The 13,054-nt window shown below is 31.1% G+C and overlaps 1 long non-coding RNA gene across 2 annotated transcripts; it reads left to right on the top strand.

Moving 5' to 3' along the window:
* The first annotated feature begins 1,540 nt into the window (after positions 1–1,540).
* LOC130732525 (uncharacterized) lies at positions 1,541–3,507 on the top strand. Of its 2 annotated transcripts, XR_009017060.1 has the most exons (4): positions 1,541–1,637; positions 1,947–2,054; positions 2,201–2,304; positions 2,428–3,507. It is a non-coding gene; the product is annotated as an uncharacterized LOC130732525 (long non-coding RNA). The 2 variants fall into 2 exon arrangements; XR_009017059.1 differs by lacking the exon at positions 1,541–1,637 and having other exon boundaries at positions 1,676–2,054.
* Positions 3,508–13,054: the final 9,547 nt, after the last annotated feature.

The following is a 13,054-nucleotide window of genomic DNA, read 5'->3' on the forward strand; positions in this document are numbered from 1 at the left end:
TTGAATAGCGTTTTTCAATATAAAAACTTTCCCTTTAAGATTTAAAGTAAATCTTTTCGGTTTCTCTAAGATAGATGGTGCAGCGGATAAAGATAGAGAGAAGAGAAAAGCACACAGGTATTTTATCCTGGTTCACTTGATAAATCCCTCAAGCTAATCCAGTCCACCCGTTAAGGTGATTTCTTCCTTCTTAGAATGAAGGCAATCCACTAATCAGATAATTGTTACAACTGCACTTGAAACCTACAAGTGACTAACAATACACTGACTTAGCTATCACTAAGATTCACTCTCTTAGTCTTCTCTAGGATCCGATCAACCTTGATCTCCTAAAGGAATCACCACTAAGATTCACTCTCTTAGTCTTCTTAAGGATACTGACCTACCCGGTCCCTTAAGGAAAATCAAACAACTGTTTGAGGTTGGTGTTTACAAAGGTTTGCTTCTAAATAAGCTGAGTGTAAACCAAATAAGAATAGATGAAGAAAGTAGAGGCTTGAATCTTCTCTTGTATTGCAGCTCTTTGTTTTCTCTCGCTCTTCTCGCTCTCTTAGTCTTTCTTCTTTTCTTCAGCCTTTTATAGTCCAAGGTGCAAAGGATATTTCTGTTGAGAGAATATGACCGTTGGAGGGCATTTCTGGAACTTCCAGAACCTGCTGTGGCTGAACCTTGGTAGGTAGGCATTTCAGAATAGTACACTGCTCTTGTACTTCTCGATAGAGACCTTTGCCTTTAACCATTGACCTCTGATCAGAGTTATGCTTCGTGTTGGAACTTGTGAAGCTTGGTGATCAGAGTCAGAGGGATGCTTGGATCCTCTGACCTTCGTAACTTCTGCTTCTGGACCTTCAGAGCTTCTGAACCTTCAGAGCCTCTGGTCCCTCAGAGCTTCTGGTCTTCAGATCTTCTGATCCTCAGATCTTCTGATCCTCTGATCTTCTGATCCTCTGATCTTCAGATCCTCTGATCTTCAGATCCTCTGATCCTCAGATCCTCTGATCTTCAGATCCTCTGATCTTCTGAACTTCTGACGAATATATCTTCTGGTGTCAGAATCAGAACCTGTTTGTCAAAACACTCAAGACAAACATTAGAGTATCATAGTTGTTCATCCACAAATAAATACTTGTTATCATCAAAACATAGAGTTGTACCACATGACCAAATCTTGATCTAACACTTTACTCTTATCATATCAGCTTTTAAGGGCATAATTTGTTTGGAAAGAAACCTGAGAGTATTTAAGTGGTGGTATTTTACATAAACAAAGACTTATTATGCAACGTAGTGGTGAGTACATTTTTAATCAAAGCTCATACAAAAATAAGTAAGTATAAAATCCATAAAAAAAATAATCAGTTTTGTCATTTCTCTCTCGGAATTTAATCAGCATTTTTGTGAACCGCAAGGGTGAATAATTTGACCTAAACCCACATGATAGTGCCACCGCAGAGAGCGGCACGCGTTTCGCCCCTTTCATCTCTCCACGCTTTGCTTTCCCTTCATCTCGACCCCTTCCAATGCACCTTCTTTTTTCTCACTGCTTTCACTTTGCTAGCAGAGACCCAACCCCAAATAGATTCCAAGGGTGCTAGAGCCTTATAAAAACAGATTCAAATGTGCGTACCAGCCTCCAGGTATTAATGTTGTTTTTCATCTCCCAAACCTGCACCACAATTTTCTCCTTTTATACCAGTCTTCTGTTCTTCATCGATACTAGACTAGACATGTTTCTGTGATTGCCCAATAGTGATTTATTCATCATTGTCCATACCATCTTCATGATTCATCAACTTTTGGCTGAATTACGTGACAATGTCAAGGAAATGGGCAATTAAATGTGATAATAAGTGATACCTACAGTTTTAGAAGGGTTTAAAACGGAAAGAAAATGTCAGTAGCTTATTAAACCATAGTGTTGTGTGATAAAAGTTTCTGATTTTAAGTTCCAGGTGCAGTGGACTAAATTGATCTGGGAAAAAAGTTTTTCTACCCTCTTATTTAGTGGAGGCCATATGCATACATCTAAAAGCCAGCTTGGACAAACTTTTCAAGTAAGCTTTATCTCTTTTTCTTCTTACGTATTTGTCTTTGTTCTACTACTACAATGCAAAATTATTAACTTCTCTTGGCAGATTTTGAGTAAATCCTAATATTTTGATTATGATTACTTCCTACTTCCTAACTGCACATACTTTAGGTTTGTGATTGAAGAAACTGATTTAAATAGATATATGTGTTGTCATGCTCCCACTACATGCAACTACAAGGCTGGAAAAAATTGATGAGTACTTGCTTCACTTGGTGAGTTCTATTTCCACCTGGTGGCTCTTTCACATATTTTGTGGATTTACAGTAGTTTATATTCTATTCAATTAGCAAACCGATGGTCTAACATCCTTACTATTTTGCTTATTTTTTTTGCAGTGTTTGTGCAGCTATACTCGCTACTTCGACCAGCTGTTGATATAGCAGAAATATTTCTTTGGCTCATATTGACCCTTTTTCAGTTAATCTTTTTATTTTATTCTGAGGTTACCATTTACAACAATTTTCTCTTTTAGATCTCATTTTGTTTCCGTTTTCCACAATCTGGAAGAGGGTTTAGTAAATAGTATTTGTGAAGAGGAAAGGGGACAATATTTAGAAGTGATCATTTATGTATTTAGGGCATAATCTAGACCCATTTGATTGCATACTAGACCCATTTGAAGACAAGTTACAAGTAATGTTGATCTCATGTTAGGCAGCTCCAAATCCACCTTAACTAATTTTATTATCCAAACTGAAGTTGCTTTGCTTATATCATTGATGCTGAAACTACTAATAATGAACAAGCATGCTGCAAATGAAATTTATATAAGCCAGACTAGGTCAAGTTCTCGGTTAATGTTTGGAAGCTAAGAGTGTAACCTCTAAAATCTTTGAACTGAGCCTCATTGTTGATTGAACTTCATGGTTGTTTCTCTTATTTGGAGTTTTTGGCTTGATGATTTGATTTGTGTCAATTTGACTTTTTTTTTTTATTCTGGGTGAGGTTGGATTAACTCCTCCCGGGTAGTATTTGACAATTATACTACTTGCAGGTGCATTTGTTGGATGTTCATTTGAAGGCAATACTGTCATGAAAACTGACTTAGGACTTTAGTAGAGAAGAAAAATGCTATATGTTTTCTCTTGCTTCTTTCATGTCTTTTCTTCTTCCTTCTAATAATTAGCAAATGGATGTTTTAGAGTTAGCTTGAAATTATTTTTCTCTTTGTTCTTAACTTTAACTATATCAAGTCCTCTGGCATCCTCTGCCTAGCTTAATTGTTATGTTCTTAAGCATCCATTTGTCTAGCAGTAGTACCATACAATTATAAAAAAAACTTACATCATTTCATTCCTTGAATACTGATTATGACGAACAATGATTTTATGGGTTCTGACTTCTGATGGGAAATTTTATTACACTTAACAGATTGTGGTGGATGCAGTTTCTGCCTCCTGGCATGGTTACATGTTCTATACTTATAAGGGTAGCAATTAAGACATCTTTTTGAGAAAAACATCTTTAGTTTTAATGTTAAATTTGATTTTAATGTCTCATGACATAGAGCAAGCTCTCCCTAGGCTAAGGGTGCAGCCTTCTGTGCCAGTAATGTTCACTTATGGTGAGCTTATAGGTGGAGCCAATGAAGTGATGAGTGTTCCCTTGAACCAGTCCTTAACTAATTGGGTTTAAAAGAAACTACTCAGGTGCTATAGTGGTCGTTGAAGAATTATTAACCTTTACATTGTTTCAAGCATTATACATGTAAACAGTGGTTAATAAGCATTTTACCTAAACTAAATTTTAAATAAGGCAAAGATAGAGAAAAAGGGGGTTGAGGATGTATGTTTCGTTTTATTTTTTCAATATCTATAATTAATTTTTGCCTCTGAATCATAGGCTCTGATTGTATTAGTTTTTTTCAATCTTCAGTTCCATATTTGTAGTATTTTAGTAGCAAACTAAACTTTTAGGATTTGGCTTATTCCTCTTTTAGGTAGATTTTAGTGTAACACTGCTGTGCTATGTAATGTGTGCGAAGTCTCCAAGCCAAAATTAACAACTACTCAAAATTGTATTTACATTATAGAGCATGACCATTAGTTCTGAAGATTATATATCACTCAAATTTCTCTTCTCCATGTTCAAACTTGCAATCATTCCTAAAACTTGGCATCATTTGGTAAATTTACCGAACATAAAAAATATGTTTTGCTATTGTAAATTAATATCAGTTATGGAATTCTATAGGACATGCTAAATTATTTTGGATTACTAAAATGTGTAAATTAATATTAATAAAAATATTTAGCAATTAAAGCTTTTTTTGGTATATCGGAAAATTAATAAGAAGACAAAAGCTACAAAGCTAACAAATCCCTAGCTAAAATGAGAGTAAGCTCTAGAGGAGGACGTTCTAATTCGGAATGAGAAAAAGTTTGATGCACCGACGGTGTAAATTTTTTTTACCCCGTCAACCAATCAGATTTCAAGGATGTGACATGTCAATTAAAGAAATTAAATGAAAAGAGAGATTTTCTCACATCCTTGAAATCTGATTGGTTGACGGTGTAAAAAAACTTTACACCGTCAGTGCATCAAAATTAAACTCATTGGGAATATACATTGATTTTTTTTTAAAGATTACATTAAATTTGATAGGAATGTAACAATAAACTTTCTACTAACCTTTTCACCTATGAATTTCAAAAAATAAAACCCTTTCACCTACGCTTAGCTTTTTAACTGTTTAGTTATACAAATATCAGTTACGGGATATAATAAATTGAAATTTTTAATTTTTTTATGCAATTGAAATTTGTAATTTTAATTGTATTCAAACAAAAAAAATTAATATAATTTGTCTCCGTAGGATAGCTCAAGTGGTAGGAGCTGGGAACATATGGGTTGGGTAGGGGAGGTCCAAGGATCAATTACTGGCAGGTGCAATTTATCTTTCCGATATACCAAAAAAAATTAATATAATTTGTATTGCTTTATATCATCTAATCACAATTAAATTTGAGGAAAAACATTGGAAAATAGTTTAATGAAAACATGGTTTATTAAAATATTTTATGTCTTCATTTTTCATTTTGTTCAAATTTAGTAAACATCTATGGTATGACTTTTTGTCTTCATTTCCATTGTCGTCGTCGTCTCTGCCGCTGATGCTGCCACCATCGCTGCTAACACCCCAACCTTCACTGCCGCCACCACCAGTGCCACAGTCGCTGGAGCGTCCTTCATTGATGGCGACGACAAAGGCAAGCAGTGGTGATGGCAGCGAGACATGATAAATTAATCTCAAAATAAAACTTCCAAATTTATATTTTATTATATTTAAAATAAATTTATCTTTAAATTTATAAAATTTCATTTTCTGTATATTAAATTATGCTCGCAATTTTGACCGGGATATAATGAAAGCTAAAGACCTCTTCAAGAATGTGACTCCTAAGAATAGAACGCTGAACCTGGGTTTGATTTATAAACTTTCTTTTACTAAGCATAAAAAAAATAGCACTGATTTTGAAAAAAAAAATCACACTTAAAAGAAAAAAGAATACCCTGTGCGTCACAAGACTAGGATAAATAAGATTTGAAAAATAGTATCTCAAAAGAAACAAAAACAAACATTTAATAAAAAAACTCCGTACAAAGTTATGATTCTTTATATCTAAACAAAAAAATTGTTATTTTAATCCATAAATATCTTTAAAAAAATAACACATAATTTTAAAAAAATTATAAAAAAAAAAAAATGAATATCCCGTGCGTCGCACGGGTAAAAAAAACTAGTTATATTCATATGAGAGTAAAATAAACAAATAAAAAATAAACAATCTCATTATAAAATTAAAAAAAAGGAAAATTCCTTAGAATTGTGCTTCATTTTGTTCGTGGATAAACAAATATAAAATACATATTATTTATATATCTATTAATTTAAATTATAAAACTAAAATATATAAAAGTAATAGTTACAAATTATGAATTTGAAAAGTACAAAAACGAAAAGTATATCAAAATGTTATTAAAATAAGTCTTAAAATTTAATATTGTGAAGATCTTAAAAATTTATATGTTTATTGATTATAATATATAAAATAAAAAAACAGAAGCATACAGATAATGGTTATATATTATGCATTGATATCATTTAGGAGTTATGTAGAAGCTCAAAAGGTAAAAATCTTAAAGTTTGAATTTAAATCCAACTTCAAAGTGTTTAATCATGACACAATTCAACAATAAAATCCATGAGGTAAAAACTTTTCAAATTCTACAATTTCATTTACATGTGCAGACTATTATATATAATCTATAAAATTAAAAATTATTAACATGGTACTTCAGTTTATTTGAGAATTAAAAAATAAAATTGAACTAAAAATTAATTTCAAATTTTAATTTAAAATTAAAAATAGATATAAATGTTTCTGAAATTCATCTAAAAAATATATATTGTCTACACATCATTATCATAAACATAAATAAGTGTTCTTTTCTTTACCCACAAAAAAAGGTGGTTACATATTAGAAACTAATGTCATTAAGTAGTTATATAGAAGTTGAGAAGTTTATGACCTTTAAGATTATATTTAAATCTCAGGTCAAAGTATCAAATCAAAGAACACTAATAACTTTATCAAGTTGTAAGTGTTCGTTAGTTTTCATTTTTAATTCTTTGTAACATTTTACGAGTTTTGTAACAAAAGTTTAGGATTTAAATAGAAATTAAAAAATTTGTAACTTTCAAGAATGAATTTAAAACTCACTTCAAAGTTTCTAATCATAAAAAGAATAAAGAATTAAATTTATGAGGCAATAACATATAACATGTGTAATATTTACATATATGTTTAATATCTAAAACAGGGGTTTCAAACTATGCATTAATATCATTTAGTAATCATAGACCAAATACAAAAAAATCTTATTTTTATGAGTGTAAAATAATAAAAAATGATCCAATAAAAGATAAATAATGTCATTTTAAAATTAAAAATACAAACAGTTCTTAGAACGGTGCTTAATTTTGCAAGACAAAGATTTCTTATAACATAGAGATGAGTGCATTTAAAACAGAGATTACATAAAATAACACTATTTAAATTAAAAATTATAATGTAATTGTTTTTTACACTACTACTTACTATGTTGTTGTAGATTAAAAACTTACTAGGAGCAAATAAAAAATTTGTATTTTCAAAAATAATCACTTTATTGCAAAGCAACAACATGTCAATAGTCGGCTTCCCCCAAATAACTCAAATTGATAGGTCCTCAATACCAACTTCTCAAAATAAGCTTATTATGGATGAATTATGTTATAATAGACACGATCTAACAACATACATCTTATATCTAACATGACAACGGAATACAAAAGTGTTTAATTATGACACAATTATGTCACCAATTAATTATGTTAAACGAGTATAGTTTTTTTTTCTATGGTTATGGAGGAACATAGACAATTTTCATTTGGAGAGCACTAACGGTAGCTATAAGATCAAATGACAAGAACCCATTACTCACAAGCATTATTTTGATGTTGTAAACTGAACACTCATAGATATATTGTTTACCAATAAACACGATTTTTACCAATCTTTTGGAGGAGAAGTTGATGTGTTAGGTGGAAAAGTTGTTGTTGTGGAATGACAAGAACAACTGGAATTTTCAACCTCCATGAAAATATTTAATCACAATTTTCAAGAAAAAAATTAATTCAACACAAAAAGCTAAAACCAGCTGAACTGGATGCCGAAACAGAAGCATCAAAATTGACCTTCACCACATCTAGAGGAGGTCGAACCCAGGCCAAGGCAAGCTCCCTAAAGGTTGGGTGCATATGAGGTATTTGTTGTTACCAAAGATGGACGCAATGCACCACCACGTCACAACAAAGAACCCAATGAAGCAGCAGGCTGGTGACAGAATATTTTATTTCGATCCTCTCAAATGAAGTATAAAAGAGAAATGAGGATACTTGCACTACCAACATCAGCCAAGGTAAAATAAAAAATGGCAAATAAAATCCTACATATAGATAATACAATCTACTATATTACCAAGGCAACACGCAAACGACAAGGGTTGTAAACAAGACAAATTAAAAGTGTGTGGTGTGTCGTCTCAAGGGAGACAAGATACTGCAAACACACTAAATCCATCACCATGCCACGACAAAAAACACATTTACTACAATAAAACTACAAGAATTCTAATATAATTAATACAAAAATATATTTTAGAAAATAACGTAAAAATTATAAAAACACACAAAATAAATAAAAATGAATATGTGCATCGCACGAGTAAAAAATACTAGTATATACATAAATAGAGAAAGATAGATATACTATTTATATATTTATGTAGTTGTAAAAAATAAACAATAAATTAAAAGACAACTACAGCTCATAAAAGACTACGAGCCAGTCCACCAACCTAGCTAAAAATCCCAAGACACCGAACAAACAATCAGAAAAAGAGAGGTTAAGTACAAAAGACAACTTGCTTCCTCACATAATTCAAAATTAAAAAAGCAAAATCATAAACTTAATAACTAAATAATCGGTAAATAAATAACTGTTAATATTTTTATTATTAAAAAATTAAAATTAATAGTTGATACCTTGATCTTAAATAATATAATTTTTTTTTATAGGCAAATGTTAGTTGTTAGTAATGTTAGTAAAGAATAATTGTATCTTCACACCTCAAAAGTGAGGTGTGGATAGGTGGAGGAAGATAGAGATAGGAAGAAAAGAGAGAGAAAGTAAAGATGTGATAGGTGATTTGATTGATAAAGAAAAGAGAAATAGATATAAATGAAGATGTAAAAGAAGTGGAGAGATATGTATATATCATAACTCGTAATATAGTGTCATTGTCTTGTTGACCTATTTCCAAGTATTACTAGTATATGACTCGTGCCTTACAAGGGGGAATTGAAAATTAATTGTAAGTTATATTGTTTTTATTTTAAATATTTGTATTTTTTCGTTATTCAATTTATATATTTGAGGTTGTTGTGTTTATTTCGTGTTTGTTGAAGCCATTGATTCTAATAATCTCTATATGTAGAGTAAAAAATTATAAATTATTAAGTTTTTGGACTACAAAATATAGGTCAATCTTTGCGAAGTTGATGTCGAATAGTACGACAATTCAAATACATCTTGTTGGCGCGCAGTGTGGCTTTTACATCTTGTAAACTATTCAACTTTTGTTTTGTGGGTTGAATAAATGAAGAAAGATGCATTATAATAGTCATTCATTTGTAATAATGATTCCTTCTTAAAGTGTCGTCATGCTAAGTTATTGAAGATTCAAACAAAGTTAGAAACCAAAGATTAATTACAAAAAAGTTGCAAACAACTTTGAAAATGTATCCTTCAAAGTCTTTTCCATTATGTTATTGACGTAAGCCTTGATAAACGCTTTATAGTAGTGGTATCAGAGATCATGAGGTGTTAGAGCTCTCATATTCAAGTTCAAAAGCCGTCAATGGTCACATCAAAGATAAATAATTACAATGACATAATATAATTATAAACAGAATCAATATTATTTAAATTAACTAAACAACCATGCATAAACAATATAATATTTTTTAAAACTATAAAAACAATATAATAATAGAATCGAACCTTGAATTTAAACTTAGAAATGAAATCTTGGTCTTTGCAAGTTTTCTGAACGTTAAACACTAAATCAAACGGCATTCCGAATTTATCATTCGCTTCAACCCTGAACAGGAATTGTTTCTGAACTAAATCACATATTTTCTTTGGGAGGGTGTGCCATGGAGCCATTCTATATTTTGTGTAAACAAACGAAGAAAATTAGTATGTAATTAATTTATTAATAAATTTAAACGAAAGTTGTTATTATATGGATATGTTCACCTTTTCCATTTTTTTCCAGAATTTCTTTACTTTTTTGATTGAGAAGAGAACAACCATCTCAGTAAAAAATGACTAACGATGCAAAGCCAATATCATTAACTACTTTAATCTGCAGCTTATGCCTGCTGAAAACGTGAATACAAAATAAATTGAATATAAATTAAGTTAATTAAAATACAAAGTTAATTGAAGTTTACCTGGTGGTAGACTTGATGTGTGTTCACAGTTTGGACAAAAAAAGAGCTCATCGTCAGAGTATGCAGCTGTGTGACAGTCGTTGTCATGATAGGCACAATCATCAGTTCTGATAATTTCCTCAACTGTGCCAAGCACAATGAATATAGTACGTTGTAAATAATAAATATATGGACACTTTTTAGAAAAATAATATAATAATTCAAAGTGAGCATAATATACTTATTTGCATTCCAATAAAATTTTAATGTTTGTGTGAGGGAAAAGTCTGAAAAATTCATCGTCTTCACTAACATTGAAACGCTCAATTAACACATTTACTGTTTGAGTAGGAACTACATCAGATTCAATCAACTATAAAGAAAATTAGACTCAAAGTTGTAACTGTCATAATATTTAGGCAATTTGATTATTAAATACTTATATGGCACAAACCTGTCTTTGTAAGACACTGCTTCTAGATTGTTTGGATTAAACATAACTTTGGTGAAATCATCTCATTTTCAAGTGCTATCAGAGCTCAAGTACTCCTTAGTATTACCTGGAAGTAACTCAAGAATAAAATCATTAATCTTCTTAACAAATTCTAAGGTAGGGCACAATATGCATCGCTCCTCCAAAAAACTTGCCATTCTTCATGTTTTGCAACAGATTGGGGAACGTGAAGTCAACCAAATCGAGAAGAGGATTTTCACTATCATGCATTAAAAGATTTGCTAGAATTTCAATATCCGTTTCACCACGCTCATTTGAATTGAAATCACCATCACCAATTTTGAGAATTCAGCCAGCAAATTCTTTTATCACTGATGCTTGTTCTGGTGACCCTGCCATTCCTAATCTCATGTTCCTAGTGAGCTTCCAAAGATCAGAAGAATTTACCGCAACAAAGGCGATGTCTTGCCTACCCCCTTTTGGAATTGTAAGAAGAATTTGTCTGAAGTCACCACCAAAAACTATAACCTTACTGTCAAATAACTTGTTCTTGTTGCTTTCATCTTCTTGTCTCATGATATCTCTCAAAGTCCTATCTAGTACCTCAAAATAATTCCTATTTAACATTGGAGTTTCATCTCAAATTAATCATACCTATTGAACGGATGACCGCATATAAAGTATACCGGACGAATGTTTTTCCAGTTCCTCCATATTCATACAAAAAGAAAAATGCATCATTATCAGACAACACTAACTGTATAGTGCTGTCATACACACCATTCTATTCATATGTCATCATATTTAGAAATTATGCATGTTTAGCTGTCATTTATTCTTTACTATAGTTAAGCTCCTCCACTATGAACTTGTTTTGAAACTTTTCCACATCATCCAATATCGAATATGGTAAACAACTAAAGATCCTTCATCCATTTTTCAACTGATCATCGTCTATACAGATATCTAAAAAAAGTATTAAAGGTAAATACACATTAAAGTGAGTAATTAGATAATTAAAATGAAAAAAATAAATAAACCACAAAATTAATGGTAATATACAACCTGGTATTTGAAGTATTCTCCTTCTTTCATGAAAAATTCGCCAGCTAGTAACCTCCATGTAGCATTCAAAACGAAATCTGGTTTACTCATTATGCACATGAATAGCACAATAGCGAATAACTGTCTTAAATGGTGACAGTAACCTACTTCGCTTGATTCCTTAATTCTGTCTATGAACTCTTTTTCATTAGCCAACAACCCCAAAGCATAACACGCATCACAAAATATTTCAAATAGTTGTTCATAAACTGTCTTCACATCATCAAAACTCATGCATTCTTTCTGGATAGTGACCAAAAGTCTCATGTAAAAAATTTATCCACAAAAGGAGGGATATATGTCAACCTTCCAATTAGAGATATATGTCAACCTTCCAATTCAGGCTCCACATCCTTGCCTCATGGTTATAAATGAACATTTTATTGTATATTTTATTAATAGTATTTTCCAAAAGTTTATATTATTATTTTTTAAATTAAAAGAAAAAATAATTGCTAATAACTATTATTCAACTTTAGTTTATTATAAACATATACTTGTCATTGGTTTTAATGGTTATAAATGCTTTAACCGCTTTGTTCCTGTTGCACAATTGTGAAGTTTCAATGCTTGAGTATATATACATGGATGATGGCTGCCACAGAGTGAAGAGGAAGTAGAAAAGTGTTTCTTTTTATGAATTTTCATTTTGTTATTTTATTTGGGTTGATATTCTAGTGATTTGTTTTCTCTAATTTTGAGTCCTAACCAATTGGCTAGAAGAGCATGCTAATCCTGAGAAGTTTTCACATCTCGGGTGAATGAACTCTTTGAGGACAATGTTAAAGTGTCAATTTGATATGCCTCACACTATTGTGATTATGATTGTAATCTTGATTTCATATTAATGAAATTTTTGAGTTCTTACTGCAATATTTACAACACATTTGAGGATAATCTGCACATGATAGATTTCGACAAGCTTCAAATTTTTTGTTTGCTTCAAACCATGCTAAGAATATTGTATCAAGATCCTCATTTTGTTCAACAACCGTGTGAATTCTTTCGTAAGACCTGACTGTGATAGACTGCTCATTTGAAAAATGGAATGATAGCATATAAACTGGAGGCCACTTATCATAAATATATAAGTGGAAAATTCCCCATATTTCTTCGCATAAGGATGAATACATGTTGTCATAATACTGATTTATCTCATGTACAACTTCAACTTGGTTTCAGTCTTTACCTTAGTTAAAAATCTCAACGAAAACTCTGTCAAGACCCTTGTTGATATACTTGAACATATAATTTTTTTTGGAAAAACTAAATATATATATATATATATATATATATATATTAAAGAGAGGAACTAAAGCCTCAACATAATGTTGATGGAAGCTAGAACTCGCTACCTGGTAGA

The sequence above is a fragment of the Lotus japonicus genome, chromosome 1 (assembly GCF_012489685.1).
Source record: "Lotus japonicus ecotype B-129 chromosome 1, LjGifu_v1.2".
Lineage (NCBI taxonomy): Eukaryota > Viridiplantae > Streptophyta > Magnoliopsida > Fabales > Fabaceae > Lotus > Lotus japonicus.